The sequence below is a fragment of the Pleurodeles waltl genome, chromosome 10 (genome assembly GCF_031143425.1).
Source record: "Pleurodeles waltl isolate 20211129_DDA chromosome 10, aPleWal1.hap1.20221129, whole genome shotgun sequence".
NCBI classification, from domain to species: domain Eukaryota; kingdom Metazoa; phylum Chordata; class Amphibia; order Caudata; family Salamandridae; genus Pleurodeles; species Pleurodeles waltl.
Genome location: NC_090449.1, coordinates 578,912,587 through 578,930,072, shown reverse-complemented (window position 1 = coordinate 578,930,072; position 17,486 = coordinate 578,912,587). Strand labels below are relative to the sequence as shown.

General features: G+C 45.4%; 1 protein-coding gene across 4 annotated transcripts in view; it reads left to right on the top strand.

Annotated features, from left to right (window-relative positions):
• Positions 1–17,486, top strand: part of ADCYAP1R1 (ADCYAP receptor type I) — an 813,459-nt gene that overhangs the window by 141,635 nt on the left and 654,338 nt on the right. The window lies entirely within an intron of this gene.

The window sequence follows — 17,486 nt, the reverse complement described above, 5'->3', positions numbered from 1 at the left end:
AGCCCTCCACAACAAGGGACCGGAATACCTCAACAGACGCCTCAGCTTCTACGTCCCCACCCGCCCCCTCCGCTCCGCTGGCCTCGCACTTGCTGCCGTCCCTCGCACCCGCCGCTCCACGGCGGGTGGGAGATCTTTCTCCTTCCTGGCGGCCAAGACCTGGAACTCCCTCCCCACCAGCCTCAGGACCACCCAGGACCACTCCGCTTTCCGGAGACTCCTAAAGACTTGGCTGTTCGAGCAGCGATAACCCCCCCTTTCCCCCCTAGCGCCTTGAGACCCGCACGGGTGAGTAGCGCGCTTTATAAATGTTAATGATTTGATTTGATTTGATTTGATTTGATTTGACCGCCAGGGCCAACGGCCACGGAAGCACCGCCAACAGGCTGGCGGTGCTTCCTGGCCAATTCTGACCGCGGCGGTAAAGCCGCGGTCAGAAAAGGGAAACCAGCGGTTTCCCGCCGGTTTTCCCCTGGCCAAAGGAATCCTCCATGGCGGCGCTGCAAGCAGCGCCGCCATGGGGATTCCGACCCCCTTCCCGCCAGCCTCTTCCTGGCGGTTTACACCGCCAGGAAGAGGCTGGCGGGAACGGGTGTCGTGGGGCCCCTGGGGGCCCCTGCACTGCCCATGCCACTGGCATGGGCAGTGCAGGGGCCCCCTAACAGGGCCCCAGCAAGATTTTCAGTGTCTGCTTGGCAGACACTGAAAATCGCGACGGGTGCCACTGCACCCGTCGCACCTCAGCAAAGCCGCCGGCTCCATTCGGAGCCGGCTTCATCTTTGCTGGGGCTTTCCCGCTGGGCCGGCGGGCGATCTTTTGCAGATCGCCCGCCGGCCCAGCGGGAAAGTCGGAAGTCATCTGACCGCGGGGCGGCGTTTGGGCGGTTTCTGCCCGCCGGGGTCGGAATGAGCCCCTAAGTCTGATAAGGAAGTGAGGATACCCGTGGTTAAGGGCTTCATTGGGGCTGTAAATGTACTATAGCCACGATCTACACCCCAAATTCGGGCCAAGCGGATTTATTCCTCTACTTTCTCTCCCTACTGGGAGGGTTTGAGGAGGGTGATGTGATGGCACCGAGTAATTTTAATTTTCTTTGGACCCCATCTCAATAGCACTCACCCCATATAACACACACTGGCACTTTTACAAAACTTACAAAACAAGAGCTTGGGATACTTGGCCTGCTAGACACCTGGAGATCGCTTCACCCAGCAATGTGGAACTACACATTCTTCTCGCATTCCTACTGTGCTCTAGACTCAACCACATAGTTATTAGCCAAGCTTTACAGCATGCCACCAATCACCCAATCACTATCTCAGTTCATGCCCCAATTGAGATTACTCTAAATTGGTAGACCTATAAATCCTCCTTCTGCAGATGTTTCTTCCTGATACCTTTAAAATGCAATCGGCTCTTTAGAGACAAAATCCATAAGTCCATTAGATAATACTTTCAAACAAACAACCCACCAAGACCTGCCAATCTTGGGGCGGTCTTACCACAGCCTTTTTGCCTCTCCCTCCTGTTTTTGTTGCTGTTTCTCTTTGTTGGCTTTAGGACTTTGAGTACTTGACCACTGCAATCAGTGTTGAAGCACATGTGCCTCTCCCCAAAAAACATGGTAGCATTGGTGTATCCACAATTGTCATTTTTAATTTACCTGTAAATCCCTTGTAGAGTGGTGTATCATGTATCCAGGGCCTGTAAATTAAATGCTACCAGGGAGCCTGCAGCACTGATTGTGCCACCCAAAAAGTAGCCCCATAAACATGTCTCAGGCCTGCCACCACAGAGCCTGTTTGTGCAGTTCTATTGCCACCCTGGCTTGGAATTTAAAACCCCTTGCCAAGGCTTACACTCCCCTTTTGCTTACATCTAAGCCACCCCTAGAGTAGGCTGTAGGGAGCTGAGAGGAGAGGGTGCCATGTAAGTAAAAAGGAAGGACATGTACAACACTGTTCCCATGTCCTAGTAATAAAGGGCACTCAGGTGCCTTTTCATAACTGTAAGGCCTACCCCTCTCATAGGCCAGTATTAGGAATTCCTTATAATATGTTTAAGATGCAATTCCTAATCTGAGAGGAGTGGCTGGGTCATGTTTAGTACCATTGGAATGGTAAGACTAAATCTTCTTTACTGGTAAGGTAGGATTTATTACTACTAATCTAGAAATGTCACTTTTAGAAAGTGGACATTTCTTTGCACTCGCTGCTCTGTGAACCTCCAGCCTCTCTCCAACACACATCTGACTTAAGTGGAATGACAGTTCTACTTGTACATTCTCTTCAGACACCCATAACACAGAATACTCAGCCAGATCTGCATTCATCTGCAAACTGATAGTTGTTCCTGGGGAAGGGGTGGGGAGGTTCTCACACTTACATCTCAAAGGGTAAGGGATGGAGTCCACACAAGAGGGCCAGTTACTTCCCACTGGTCTGTAGCTGAGACTTACATGAAAGGGAGACCTGCATACTTCACAAGAATTCTTTGTTGGTCACCACCTACATCAAAGGCACTTTTCTTTAGTCCCTGTGACCCACTCAATAGTACACTTCTGGACCCAAAGAAACTGTGCTGAGTAAAGACTGCTGAGCGCCAGGATCGCCATTCTGCCAGACTTGACTGTTCTCAAGAACTGTTGCTCTGACCTTCTGTGTTGCCCTGCACACTGAAAGAATTTCCCAACGCAACATCAGAGTGTCTCAAGGGCCTGCCTGGCGTGCCCTGCTTCCCTCAAGGATTGTGGTCAGCAAACTGGAAATCAGCCCAGCCTGAGCAGCTAAACCACCCAGTTGCTGCTTCCTCCCCTTCACCGGGTCATCAGTTGCAGCAGGGGGCCTTTCACCAGAGCGGCCCCCTCCTGTTCACGAGACTGCCAGAGTGACCCCACTGAGGTGACCTCTGCCCCAGAGCCTGCAGCCTGAAGACGCCTCTGTGCCCGGTGGCTCCCGCCAGAGACTCTACGATCTGGCCAGGCCCCACAGCTGTGACTGAAGCCACCACTGAGTCCCGAGCCTGCAACTCTGGTCTGTATACCTTCACTGGCGTCCCGGCCCGCGATCCACAGGGGAGTACAGAACTCTTCCCACAGCACCATTCCTGCTCTGGAGGAGTGAACATGACTGGCAGAGTGCCGTATTTTCCTGAGGCAAAGTGCCTCCACCTTTCTGCCCACCCTGTCCTGAACTAGACTCCAGCATGAATTAGGAGATTGCAGCCAGCGCTGAGTACAGACATCAGAGGTGAAGCGCCTCCAACACTCACCGACCCCATGAGGGAGTGGGGCTCGGTGAGAGAAACCCTTGCCGGCCGATCCAAAGAAGAGAGCACGTCCGGGAGGAATTACCAGATTACTCCAAGTTAAAGTGCCTCAACAATTATTCCAACAACCCTGTGACTGTGCCTGACACCTTCTAAGTAAATGATCATCACTGTGCATACCCTGAAGCACTGTCATTTAAATTATTATGGCGTTACATTCCCGGAAACATTGCCAAAGTGAATTGTAACCAAATTATCAATACTGAAATACTATTAAGTGAATCAGTATCGTTTTGAATACACCGAAAGTATATAAAGGTTCTCAAAATTATTTTTATAACACTGTGTGGAGTCCTTTTTGGTGGTGGACTAGAGTGGGTGGATTCTGCTTGGTTGAAGTACACGTCTAACCAACCAGAAGACCCATTTCTAACAGACCCACTAGATGTTAACCGCCCTACAACCTGGGACGCCTTCAAGGTGGGAATAAAAGGGAAGGGTATCTCGCTAATGACTACTCTTACCCATCAATAAACTAGAGAGAGACTAGAATTAGAGAAGTAGCTCCTTCAAACTGGACAGGCACATAAATACACCCCACTCTGACTCTTCAGTGAAAGGGGGAAACTTAACTCTATATTCACTAATATGGCGGAATTCACTTTATTGCACCTCAAGCGTACAACATATGAAAGGAGTCACAAGGTGGGCATTCAGCTAGCCTGGCAGCTTCGGGTCACACAGGAAAGGGAATATATTGGCCCTATTTAGGGAATGGATGGGGAACCGCTCCACACCGAAGATGGAAAGGCCAGAGTCTTGCGATCTTAGCAACTCAATAGGATGATGGCCGAAGTACTGCGATTTTTCAAACACTCACCCCCAGTAAAAAATCTGGGCTAAATCCATAATTCTTATGTTCACCATGTCACCCCAGTTTGGACTCAAACACATGCAAAACAGCTTTGACCCTGCTCCCCATGGGAACAGTCCAGCCGTAACTGCAAGGTCAGGTCCTCCCTGGACCAGAACAAGCATCCTGGGACCGGTTGGGTGCCAGAGTGTTGCAATCCTATTACATAACTCTCCACACTTCCGACACTCTGAACATCCCTAAACAATTGCAGTAAGTAGTGGAAGTAACTCTGCCTAAAATCACACCCACATAGCATGAACATCTAGAAGAACCCATTAGCGATGAAGACGTCCAAACGACGATACATTCCCTCAAACTGCACAAATCCCCAGGACCTGATGGGTTCACTGCTCAGATCTACAAGACTAACTATATAGCCAAAACACAAGCAGTTATCCCCCTCGATGGGAGAAACCCTGATATCTAGCAAATGTGCATCTTTCCGACCAATTGCACAACTCAACCTTGATGCAAAACTGTACAGTATAATACTAGGTAATCGTCTGGAAGCTCTAATTCTGAAATTGACCCCCCGTGTCAATATGGCTTCATTAAAAGGAGGCAGGTCCATGATAAGTTAAGAAGGGTGACCCACTTGGTTGAAAAAGCAACCAAAAAACAGATACTGACTCTGCTACTGACATTAAATGCAGAGAAAGCATTTGACTGGGTGGATTGGGGCTTCCTCTTCCATACCCTCTGCCACTTTGGATTTGGGGATAAATTCATAGTTATGGTCCACTCCAGGCTAAATATGCATACCCCTGATCACAAGTGCCAGTGAATGGTACAGCTTCTGACTACTTTCCACTAGATCATGGCACTAGGAAGAGGAGTCCCCTCCCCCCGTTATTTGCACCCAGCATTGAGCCCCTTGCTGCTAGAATATCAGCCTCTCCCCTCATACAGGGTTTGCTCTTCAGATCAGTTATCCATAAAATATCCTTTTTGCCGATGACATCCTACTGACGCTTACTTCCCCCAACGTTCACTATCAGCCTTGCCAGCAGAAATATAAGCATTTGAGTGCATCGCTGGCTTTAAGGTTAACCTCCTTAAATCATTTTTACCTAATCTTACTGTCCCTGCGAGAGAAATGGAGGTGCTCATCTTCTCAACCCCCTTCCAATGGGTCAAAAAGTAAATCACTTATCTGGGCATACAGATCACTCCCAGGGTGACTGATCTCTATAAAGCAAATTAGCCCCACTCCTGTGACAACTAAAACAAGACTTTAAGAACTGGGCCCCACTATATCTGACTTGGTTGGGTAGCATCAATGCTATAAAAATAACAGCATTACAGAAAATCTTATGCCTCTTCCAAGGCCTTCCTATTGATGCGGACTAAGATTTCTTATTAACTTTTCGCTGTATGTTAACTGCCTTCATCTGGCAAAATCATAGAGCTCACTTACCACAAACATTGACCCTTCCTAAGGGGGTTGGGGGCTGTGGCTCTTTCAAATCTTCCACTTTACTACAAAGCAGCACAACTGCAAGTAATAAAGAAATGGTCCCTGATGCAATTCGATAAACCATGTTACATATGGACAGAGCAGTGACAGGAAGAACGATTTGGGCTATCCTGTGGAAACCTAAGACGGATTGCCCGCCCAATGCCTACTAAAGCACAGTGACTAAAACAACGCTGAAAGTATGGGATGAGGTAACATTGCTAAACCACCTGAGGACCTTTCCCTCACTCTTCACCCCTATAGATCACAATAAGGCCTTTCCACCAGCTTTATCCATGGGACCCTTCGAGGTTTGGTGAAAGGGAGGTTGCCTAACCATATCCGAACTCTGTTCCATGGGTGGGAAATCCTTACGTTTGATAACTGATGCTGTAATTTTTAACCTGCTGGCCACAGACCTTTACCACAACAACCAGCTAAAGCACTGGGTGATGCAGCCGGAGGTGCAGCAGGCAGCCACCAAGGATCTACTACTCATGAAGAAATTTGTGCCCCCTCACTGTATTTCCTTCCTTCATTCGCTCCTGGCCTGCTTTGCCAGCACTACCACTTATAGACAGATATCTCTCTGGGACCAGATTTTAGAAACACCACTTGCCCTGGAATAATGGAAGAAACTCTAAAATGATATCCCCAGATTCAACAGATCAATAAGTTTAAGAGACGCCCACTACGAGGTGCTTTATGATTGGTACCTACATCCAGCAAAACTTCATAAAATATGGAGATTTTTGAACATGTGGGGGATTAGCCCATGCTACGCACTTGTTAGACATAGATCTTAGCATAGATGAGAGAGATTTTAGGCTACCCTCTGCCTCACACACAGGAGTTTGTTTTGGGGGTTGCACAACTCGTTCCCTAAACATTAAATGCAGCAGACCACTTTATTTTATGGCTGGGCATGGGTGCAGCCAAGATGGCTTGGTGGCTGTCTGGAAGAAGCCTGAGGCACCCTCACTCCCACAGTGGCATACCCACCTCTGGCAGGGCCTCATTATGTAGTCAATGACTGACATTCTCACAGAATCCAGCAATTGCTTAAACTACATACGGGGCCCCTTAGTCTCCCTCTCTTTTCTTGTCCCACTCATACAAGAGCGCTCCAAATATTCCCTGAACTCTGCTATGCCTCCAGTGTTCCTCCTAATCCACTCACTCCCATTTGTCATACACAAGCTTTGCTTATAGTTATCCCTCACATGCAGGAATGTTATCGTTATCATTGTTTTAGAAGGTTGGGGGGTAGGGGTTAAATTTGGCATTGTTGATTAAGACATGGCAAATAACGACGATGTAAGTAGGTATCTTCTCAAGTTATTCACACACCAATAGACTTTTATGTATGAAACATATATATAATGCATACTGCTGATAGCCAGTCGGTAGATATAGTTAGGTTCAACTTTTCTCATAGACAAAGTTTTTTTCTTTTGCTAATGACTTTGGTGCTGATTGACAAACCTTGCCAACATTTTCAAAGCTAGTATGCTAGTTAGTTCAGCTGCTGTCTAGAAAGTTTTGCAGTGATTTGTCAAGCAGGGAGCTGAGAAAATGGGGGTCCCAAAATGCTTTTTACTCACGTAATGAGTATGGGGAATTTGAATTTTTCAAACACAACCTCTGAACGGATGTACACCAAATTTAGTAGAAAGCTAGATCTTGATCCAGAAAGATCTCCTTTTGTTATTTGGTGAAATCTGTTCCGTAGTTTTGGAGTTATTAAATGTAAAAAATATCGATATCTAGGAATGTGGATCCTTCACAGATCCGCAGAAACCTGCGGGAGATCCGCAGATCCAAAGCCAAATGAAAAAAAAAAACTCCCTCACTATGCCCCTGCTGCACATGGCCAAAGTCCGTTCACGGCATAGGGTTGGGTGCATGTGGGTGGGTTGACTGCAGAGCCTGGCCACAGGCTAGGACCAACAGCCAATCCCTGTAGCATACAGTGGAAGGCCATGAGGGCAATGGTTGTATTACCGCACAATATTTATATATTACTTTTCGTTACCCATTACAATTTACAAAAAAAAACAAAGGTTTCAGGGAAGTTATACTTAGTTTCACATTTTAGGGATGCAGGAAAGAAAAACGCACTCCCGGATCGCGTTTTCAGTAAGAAATTTATTATTGCTGGCCTTGCAGTCTTTTTCCCTGCCTAAAAATCACCCAGTGTCTCTCCACCATATAAACATTTTAACATTAGTAAGCAGACATAGTGCTCATTGTTACCATAAACGTCAACAACAGACCGTGTTAAGAATCTGAAAACAGACTCTCCGCAAAGAATACATATAACCGAGGCTGGACATATCCATATTTTAAATCAGAGCGCCATTAAATTAATGATTACTTTCATAATGTCATGTGCAAATAAATATAACATACAATATCTTTCCTGACTAATCAGCATCACTTCAGGGAGCCAACTTAGGGCAGAATTGAGGTCAAGTGACCTAATCACATTGGCCCACCTTCAGAACATCAAAAAAATGTATGAACAAAACAAATCACAATATTAATGTCAAAGTCAAGTGACCTATTACATGAGTCCACCTCCCTCAAAAATACAAATAAAATTCAGTTAATCAAGAACTACTAACTGGTGGATCTATGATGGAACAACGCAAGCGCCAACCATGCATGCCTGAACAATGTGGTCAGAACAATGACCACGTTGTTTTCACAAATGCCTTTACCACACATGCCTTTACAATAATTTTTCATTGTAAAGGCATGCTTAGTAAAGGCATGTGTGGAACGGCATGCATGGTTTGGTTTTCACATGCCACAAACCCCCACCACCCCTATAACCACAACCACCTGACCCCACCACCTGCCCTAAAATCACAACTACCCCAACCCCCACCCAAAAAATAAAACTACCGTCCCACCCCTAAAAACTACCCTGATACCCCCACCCACCCTGAGCCCTAAAACCTACCCCAACCCCTACCCGCCCTAAAAACATCCGACCCCACCCCAAAAATAAAACTACCCCCTAAAAACAGAATTACCTCGACCCCTGACCCGCCCCTAAAAACTGGACCCCCCATCCGCACTAAATACAAAATTACCCTGGTCCCCCACCCTGCCCTAAAAACCATAGTACCCTGACTCCCCACCCCTGCCCTAAAAACAAAACTACCCTGACCCACAACCGCCCCTTAAAAAAAATAACCCCTCACCCCAAAACTACCCCACCCCTAAAATCTACCCCCATTTCTCTTCCAGTCCGACTTACCTGACAACGTCCTACCCCCGACTCCCCACCCCGCCCCTAAAATCAAAATTACCCCACACCATCCCAAAAAACCTGATCCCCCTGCCCGCCCTAAATACAAATTTACTCTGAACCCACCCCTTAAAACCCAATCTCCCACCCGCCCTAAATACAAAATTACCTTAACCCCCTACCCCTGCCCCTAAAGACCTACCCCCACCCACCCTAAATACAAAATTACCCCAACCTCCCACCCTGCCCCTAAAACCAAAATTACCTCGCCCTGAAAAACCCAACCCCACTCACCCTAAATACAAAATTACCCCGATCCCCCCACCCCGCCCTAAAACCATATTACCCGACCCCCCACCCACCCTAATTCCAGCATTACCCTGACCCCCCCACCCCGCCCCTTAAAACCCAACCCTCCTACCCAACCTAAATACAAAATTACCCCGACCCCTCACCCCAACCCTAAAAACCCACTCACACCCACCCTAAATACAAAATTACCCGACCCCCCACCCCTGCCCCTAAAAACTAAATGACCCCAAACCCTGACTCCTAAAAAGCCGCTCCCACTCTCCCTAAAAACAAAATTACACCGACCTCCCCACCCCTGCCCCTAAGAACAAAATTACCCAACCCCCCACCTCTGCTCTAAAAAACAAAACTACTGCTGTAGGCACCTGACTTCTCCAAGGAGTTTGTTGTGCAAACAGGTGCCTCAGAGCATGGTTTAGGAGCAGTATTCTCACAGCTTAATGAAGAGGGCCTAGATCAATCTGTAGTCTTCATTAGCAGGAGGTTGGAATTGAGCGTTAAGCTTTTGCTGTGGTCTGGGCACTGAAGAACCTAAGACCCTACTTGTTTGGGTCTCACTTCAGGGTTCAAACCAACCACAGGCCCCTCAGATGGTTAATGCAGATGAGGGGTGAGAATCCAAAATTATTGAGGTGGTCCATTTCCCTACAGGCACAGGGGATGGTCTTTATGGGAGAACACCACCCTGGCACAGAACACACCAATGTTGATATTCTGTCCAGATTCTTCCGCCTTAGTGATGAGAACTCTCATGAGGTTGGGCAGTTGCTCCTCACTTTCAGCTGGGGGGGCACTTGTTAGACTTGGTATCCTTGGCGTGTTCTCCCCTAACTTTATTCCTCTGTTTCCCAGGTTGTTGATGTATGCTGGAGTCTGTTTTTGCTGTTTTTGATACTCTGGGCTCTTTACTACTGCTATCCAGTGCTAAAGTGCAAGTGCTCCTATGTAAAATGTATGTGTAATTGGCTTTCCATGAATGGCATATTTGATTTACTAGTAAGTCCCTAGTACAGTGCACTAGAAGTGCCCAGGGCTTGTAAATCAAATGCTACTAGTGGACCTGCAGCACAGGTGGTGCAACCCAAATTAGTAGCTCTGTAAACATGGCTCAGAACCGCCACTGCAGTGTCTGTGTGTGCAGTTTTAAGCTATCAATTCGAATTGTAGTGTACCCACTTGCCAGGCCTAAACCTTCCCTTTTCTTACATGTAAGGCATCCCTAAGGTAGGCCCTAGGTAGCCCAATGGGCAGGGTGTACTGTATGTTCAAGGTAGGACATTTACTAATGTATTTTATATGTCCTGATAGTGAAATACTGCTAAATTCGGCTTTCACTGTGCAAGGTCCATCTCTCTCATAGGTTAACACGGGGGCTGCCTTTGATTATTATTAAAGTGCAGATTTCCTTTGGGAGCAGATGGAAATGTGGAGTTTAGGGTCTCAGAACTCACAATTTAAACATACATATTTTAATAAAGTTTGTTTTTAGATTGTGTGTTTGAAAATGACACTTTTAGAAAGTAGGCATTTTCTTGCTTAAACCACTGTGTGACTCTGCCTGTTTGTGGATTCCCTGTCTGGGTCAGTTTGACAGTTGGGCTGTTTGCACCTCTCCTATAGACAGTGACACAAAGGGGTGTAGCCTGCATATCCTGATGAGCCATCTGTGCTGGAGGGGACGGGAGAAGTGGTCACTTACACCTGAAAGGGTTGTGCCTGCCCTCACACAATGCAGTCTCCATCCTTGGTGTGTGTCTGGGGCCCTGGCCTGGGCAAGGTAGGATCGTGTAAACAACAGAGACTTCTCTTTGAAGTGGGCCTACTTCAAAGGCATAAAGGGCTGGCTATAAGAAGAGAACTCCAAACCCCTGAAAATCAGATCACTTCAGGAACCAAGAGGAACCTCTGCCAAGCAGACGAGCTGGAGAGCTGGAGTAGAAGTACTGCCCCTTTGCCTGTGACTGTGCTTTGCTGGGTTGGCCTGCAGTAGCTTCTTCTACCTGAGAGAGGACTAAGACTGACCTTTGTGTGACTTCCCACTGGTGAAGAATCTCCGAGGGCTTGAACTGAGCTTGACTCCTTTTTTTGAAGTCTCAGGGACATCACAGACTTCTCTCTGCCAGCACCTGGACTTTCTGCTGAGAGTCCTGCCCTGCCAAGTGGTGCCCTAGCCTGCCTCTGGACCCTTGAAAGGTGCAGCTGGTAGAAAAGGACAGAAATCCATGCAAAGACCGCCGTGTGGGAAACGTTTGATGAACCAAGCCGCCGGCATCGTGGCTAAAATTGACACTCCACCTGCATCATGGCTGGGAGATTGATGCAACGTGGCTGGAGAAACGATGTGCAATACCCACAGCGTCTGCTGTTAACAACACAAGCCCCCATGCAGTGCGATTTCTTAACACCGTGCAACCAAATTTCAACGCAACATCGCTGGACATGGAAAATCAACAGAAAGCCTTCCCGGACCTGAGGTGCCTATCCGAGATTGACGCACGTTCTCTAGTGGGAGAGAAGAAACGACGCACGCCAACCAGACCGCAGGAGGAATGACGCACAGTCTCGCTTGCGAGTGAGAAATTGACGCATCGTTGGCCTTTTTCGACGCAGGCATACCCATGCAGCTTTATTTTGACGCTACCCAGGTACTTTTGTGCAATAACAGCATTCTCACTGTCTTCTAAGGATTAAGGCTCTTATTCTTTTTAAACTTCACATCTTGACTTGTGTATGTTGGATTTTTGTTGTTTTTTATCTTTTTTTGTTTAGATAAATATTACCTTTTATCTAAACCTGTGTTGTGTCATTTTGTGGTGTTTTCACTGTGTATGTTGCAGTCCTTTTGTTTATATTCACTACATCACTTCACTCTATTTATGTTTGTTTTCACTGGTCACTAGTCACTTGTGAACAAGGCATGGGTTGTGCCAAAACGCATTGGGTGTGTTGCCTTGAATAAGCCATAAGGATTTAATTCTTCATCAGGAGTGCGAATGATTTTCTTCTGTACTCAGAAGGTTGTTACTTCGATACAATCGGGTTGCCACACCCAACCACGCACCACATTCAGGGCCTGAAAGCTTTGGTGGGATGCAGTGCAGTTATTTATATATATATATATATATATATAGAGAGAGAGAGAGAGAGAGAGAGAGAAAGAGAGAGAGAGATAGATTGAGGAAGAGAGCAAGGCCAAGGGGCACCCAGCACACTTGTTTTTTTTAAATGTTTTTTGATCTCACTGGACTTTCACAAGGGGGGTGAAACTGGCTACTTTAATAAATTGTCCCCACAGTGGACACACTGGGTCTCCCCCACAAGGTCCAGGGGGTCAGACTACCCCCATCCTGCCCTTTATACTTTATATTATTTACTTTTCATGGTTGGGCCTAGTTCTCATGTCCTGAAATGGTGGTTGCATTATTTCTCTTTAGCCAATCAAAGAGTGAGCTCCTACAGTACTCATGGGACCTTCTCATTCCAGCTGCAGTCAGGCAGCCAATGGAAAAAAGGCACATCAGTCAATTGGATCGCTCTATTATTTGAATTTGCATGCCCACTGCACCTTCGTGGACCTAGCCATCCAAATATCTATACATTAAGAACTTTAATTTCTCACAAAGTATTAAATGGATTTATACCAAATCACAAAAAGCACACGGTCTGAGTAAAGATTTAGGTTTCTGTCCTAATTTGAGGCATCATTTACGAGGAAATGGCCCAGCGCGGTGCTTCCAGCAATTTTGCTGTGCCCAGCTGCATCATTTCCAAATGCAGTATTTACCAGAATACGATGTGTCCCTGTGTTTTTACATGCGCTGGTGCTAAACCAGCTGCCTAGCGCCATGCAGGTACCCTTGCACCATTGTGCAAGGATGCCTATGTTGCGGGCATTTTTGCGCAGGAAAGTGTCCCTTCCTGCAGGACATGACCATATTATAAATTAGAGCTGCATTAAATTAATGATTACTTTCATAATAACATATGACATAAGAATGCAGTACACACAGAAAGACAAAAAAACAAGGAGAAATAAAAGTATGTCTCCTCGTTGTGTCAATCTAACGCCACCCCTAGGGCACTGTTACTTTTTGGTGCTGCCTCAGAGTTACGTTTCCTTGTAAATCTGGGACAGTGTTAAAAAGCAATGGGTGTTGCGTGGGTATGCCCACAGCAACATCTATTGCACCCCTCCTTGCTGCAGAAAACGTCATCAGGCGGCCCATATTTACAAGGCTGTGTTTAGCTACAAAAAGTGGCTTAGCGCCACCTTGTAAATATGGAGCAGTGCACTGTGCCACCGGAGTGTCGCAAAAGGTGATGCCCTGGGGGCGCAAGGGGCTTGTAAATAAGCCACTTGGTGTAATTCTGTTCTGCTGTTTTAGCTGTAGCGCTGTTCAAAAATTGCTATAGCAATTGCATGGGAAAATAGTGTTTTGGGACCCTTTGTTGTCTACCCCCACCTAACATAGCACCCCAAAACTTTTCAGGAAGGAGCTGAGGTGGATGAACATTTTTGTTTGAAGAGTTCTGCAAAACATTTTCAAGGGGTACCAAAGTTATTAGCAAAAAAATTTTTTACAAGGGGTTATCCTTGTAAAGTAATAGACAGTTGCGCTCTCGCAGCTTGAGCCAGCAGGGAAGGCGAACCAAACCTTTCAATTTATTTTCTCCCAATGAAATAAGGTCGCTGCTCTCTAAGAACTTTTTGCAAAGAATTGTTATTGTGAAATAACACAACTATGTCAATGGGTTTGAATTCTACCAGTATTTTCACAGTGGTGAGTCCTTTATCTCTTTTTCAATTATATCTTATGCCTGTCCTGCCTCTCATTTGGGATTTTGGTGGATGTATTGGCAACAAAAGCAATATATACAATTTAAAAGAAACACCCCAGATTGAGCAACATTTGGTACAAGGGTCTGTCAAAAATCGAAATTATGATCGTGACACAAATCATTACTCCAAAATTAATGAATAGTGGACATTTTTAGAAGTGGTTTGAACCATGCATACTTCCTCCATTGTATTTACATATTTTAGAAGTGAACTGTTTTATTTTACTAGATTAAACCTCCCATTTCTGAACTCTGAAATACCCATACTGCCTCTTTTCCCTACCCATCACCGAACCCTAAATATCCCATAGCACTCCTATTTCTTAGCATTCCCTTAACTCTAAAATTCTCTTAGTAGCCCTACAAACTACCGATTCGTGAGTCCTTAAAACTTCATAAATCCCTAAGCACCACCTGTCTAAAAACCCTACCCTTACTATTCCATACACAATGCATTCCTGAACACTGGAAATATGGCGCATCCCTGCGTTCTGGAAATAACGCAGCTCGGCGCAGCAAGATTGGTTGCAGCACCAAACTGCACCTTTTCCTTGTAAATATGCCCCCAAGTATCACATTTCTTCCCTTTCTCAATTATATGTATATTTTTTATTTTTAGAAGATTTTTAAACAAACATTATTCCCTGGTTGGCATCAGTGAAACGGTAGAATGCTTTTAGAAAAGGTCACCTACATAATCTTATTGATTTGTACAATACGATTTTGCCATGAATCTCCTGGCAGGGGTACAATGATCTACATAAATCCTTAAGATACGACTGGCTGGAAACCAATTATTGGCATAGTGAAGGCAAATAGCATACTTCAGATTTGTAAAGATTCATGTCATATAGGTAAATGTACAGTGGACTGTACTATATTGATAAATGCCTTCATGGCAATATTTGTCACCGGCAAAGTAGAAACAGCGGGGCCTGATTGCCTCCACTGTGTCGCAGCATGTCTTACTTGCACACATATAAAGAATTGGCTGGTGGCTTTAGCGACACAACCCTACCTGCATAGTGACTTATCAGTCTGAAGAGGCAACACATTACTCATTTCTTCTGCATAGCCTAAGCATTACCACAGTTTGATTTTAAGTTCCCTCTCTTCACCTCCACCACCCACCAACATAATTTTGTGAGGCTGGCTACTTCCACATTTGCTAGCTAACTGGCTATTTTAACCAAACTTGAAAAACAAATGTAGAGTATTACAAATTTCTAGTGTGGGATTATCTTCTCTTCTGCATTTATATCTATAAGCAGTGTCTAATATGAAGGGCTGTCTGTGTCCAAAAAAAAAATCAGCAGTTTTACTGGAAATGTAGATTTTTTTTTCTGAAAGTATAGTGTCCTTGCTGAGAAGTGCCAGAAATAAAAGAATGGCTATACCATTAGAAGTGCATATACTATTATTTTAGAAGGCCTGCAGCAGTGCTATGACTATGCCATAAACATTTTATAACACTGATAAAAAAGTACTGTAGTGCCCCATAAAATATATATAGTATTCTTGCTCAAGAGTGCTGGCATTTTCCCATTAAAATATTACACTGCTCTGACGTGTACAGCTAAAAGTAGAGCAGTACTACCATATTTCCTCTTCTTCGTTGTCGCGTGGGCTCTCATTATTCTAAATGAGACTACTGGATTTCTAGGCAGCAGGATCGATAACGGTGTGGGGGACTGAGTCTGACCCACGTGTAAAGAACTCTGTCACCCTAAATCCGGTTTTTGCTCCGGCTAACTAGCAGTGCCTCATTTTTCCCATGAGGAAGGAATGATTTGGCAGCCGAGCGCATGACATCTTTGGAACTTCTCAGGGAAGTCGTGGTCACTCAGATCCAAACCAACTCTCTTATTTCCAATATGATCTCATATACAAATGACAAAGACAGTATAAGTTTTATATAATATTTTAATAAAACGACTGTATTTTAGATATTAAGGCGTGAGCCGCAATAACCAGAACAATACAACACAGTAGGATTGAAATAGTCACCAGGAGAGTAAAACATAAGAACAAAGCTATCATATTGTCTAACAGTTTCTACTCTCCCTCTGCTTGTTCTATTTAGAGCACAGCATGTTAAGCTTCTAGCTTGCCTGTCAGAATCACTGTGGAGACATCAGCCCTCATACCTGAGCAAAGACCTGTGATCTTGGTTCAGCATCTGCAACGAGGCAGTCAGCGTCTAGTTGTGGTTCCCTGGTCGGAATCTCCCTCTTGCGTGTATTGGGACAAGGAAGTGATTTTATAACTAACATGTCATCGTGATCACAAAATGTCCCTACGCAGGAATGCCAAGTCTAAACTCCTACCACGTTTATCGGCAATGTACCAGACTGTATCCTTGACTGAAGCACAGAGTAAATATGTTATGGAGAACTCCAGTGCTGAAGTAGGCAAAACAGTGTGATATGAATAAAAAAAACAACACCGTAGAACTGGCTATTTGAAAAATAACAGTACGAAGCCTAATAAAAAGCATGTAGAGCAAAGTGCACAGAGGTTCTAAGCTGTCAGCAAATGAATAAAATATATTCAGGGCAAAGTGCACAAAGGCCTAAAGCCTGAAGCTAAAGTGCAATGAATACGTAAAACTGACCACACTACACCCTCCCCTTGTCGGTAGCAAGTGGTTCCAATAATATAAAAGAATGCCCCAAATATAAACCATATATAAAATCATATATTTCGACAAGGTGAGAAGACAACAAAGTCATAAATTTAGGAAACATGTGACCATAAAACCAAATTCAATATTGTGTCAATTTTGTAAAAGAAAAAAAAAATCCAATCGTCAAACAGAAGCAACAGAACGCAGGAGTTCCTCCACTTCGATATATGTCAATACCGGAAGATCCACGCCACAAAGTACCATGGAGCAGGTGTGGTCCAAAGCCCCAAAACCATTCAGGGCGACACCCCGTGCAGGGCCTTTGAAAGAGACAATACCATCTTCCTCCAGGAAGGGAATCTCATAAACCACCTCACGAAGCAAGCGCATCCGTAGTGCACAAGTCTGGGAATGAGCCCTAATCGGGAACATCAACAGATCAGTATCGACCATTGGAGGGCGCTGCAGTGAGAGACAGAGAGCCAGTGCATGTTCAAACGAGCACCAAAGGCATCGAAACACGGGTTGCACACAATCCAAAACCGGTCTGAATGACAGAGACCAGTCACACTCCAAATGTCCCAGGAGTGTTGCTCCAAAATGCTGCATCATGCGTTCACGACACCGCTGCGCTGACGGGAGCAGCAATACAGGATCTCGTCGTGACGGGACAGCCATTGCGAAAAAATAGCAACAACAGCAAGACTCCAGCCAATAAAGCCAAAGTAATCGGGAAACCCCCAAAAATGCTTCCGAAAATAGAATGTATAGCCGAAGGTATCAAACCGAATATGGAAGAGAAGGTGTGAG